The 1,187-nt window shown below is 35.1% G+C and overlaps 1 protein-coding gene across 1 annotated transcript in view; it reads right to left on the reverse strand.

Annotated features, from left to right (window-relative positions):
* Positions 1 to 1,187, reverse strand: part of ADGRL3 (adhesion G protein-coupled receptor L3) — a gene marked incomplete at its 5' end in the record, with an annotated part of 558,279 nt that overhangs the window by 44,745 nt on the left and 512,347 nt on the right. The gene's annotated exons all lie outside the window — the stretch shown is intronic.

Genomic DNA, 1,187 nt, shown 5'->3' on the forward strand with positions numbered 1-1,187 from the left:
TTATGAAAACATCGTTTACTCTTTGATTTGTATGAGTTCTTTGAGTGTTAGGGTGTGTATGACTGTCCAGTCTGAGAGTTGATGTGTTTGAGAGAATCAGATGTATTAAACTTGTAGATGATATTTAAAGTGTATAAGGACATTTAATTTTCTAAGCACATAAATGGAATTGTTTAGGGAAGTTTTATCTATTATGCTTATAAGCCAGTTGAACATCCATCAAAGAACACATGAAGCAATCACTTCTATTTTACATAAAACAAGCAAATTCATGAAAAAATAATTTGATTTATAGGTTGAGCTAAAAGAGTTAGGAAAAAATTAATTTTTGATTTATAACTTTATCAATTTAAATTCAAGGCTTCCTCAGAAAACTTCAATTAACAACACTGAAAACATGACTATTGTTCCTACTGAATCATGCAGTCTTATGCTAATCTGAACACAAACTCATTCATGACCAACACAATCCTATGCCTGTTATTTGACTGGCTCATGTTAGCATCCTGGAGTTGCTAAACTTTTTATGTAATAATCTTTGGGTTGACATTGTGGCCTGGGAAAAATGGCACACAGTTTACCTAAAAGTTTAAAATTTCTCTGGTGAGGGACTATGCAGCTACATCTAGTCTGGATGGATGGGAGTAACTCTTAGACCAGTTACAGCTGGTCTCATGATGATGTTGTAGTATTCTTCACTGCCCTGACTTGTTCTTCAACTTATCAGTATATAATATGGTTTGAGTTATAATTGTTTTTATTAAACATACCATTTTATATATAAATCGTTTCAGTTTGTGATAGAGAATTATTACATTGGTTAAAAAGAATCAAAACTCATGATTCATCTCTCTCTCTCTCTATATATAAAGATGGGTCCATCAAATGAAGGCCTCAGAAGCAAAAGTTTTTCTCCAACCTTCTCCTGTATTTCTGCCTCTCAGTCCTATTCTTCCCTGTGGCTACCCATGCAAAGCAGAATTCATCTTCCCCAAGGCATGTCATAGAAACCAGAACACTTTTTCCCAAAAGCCAGCCATAAAACCTAAAATTATCCTGTGTAAAAACTGGCCATAAAGAAATTATCTGACCTACTTTGTCTGTGGGTCATAAGACCCTCATTCCAGAGAGGCCCTACCCCCCACACACAAGGATTGTATTCTCCAATCCAAGCCCAGAAAGGCCAA

Source organism: Propithecus coquereli, unplaced genomic scaffold (genome assembly GCF_000956105.1).
Source record: "Propithecus coquereli isolate 6110/MARCELLA unplaced genomic scaffold, Pcoq_1.0 Scaffold437, whole genome shotgun sequence".
Taxonomy (NCBI): domain Eukaryota; kingdom Metazoa; phylum Chordata; class Mammalia; order Primates; family Indriidae; genus Propithecus; species Propithecus coquereli.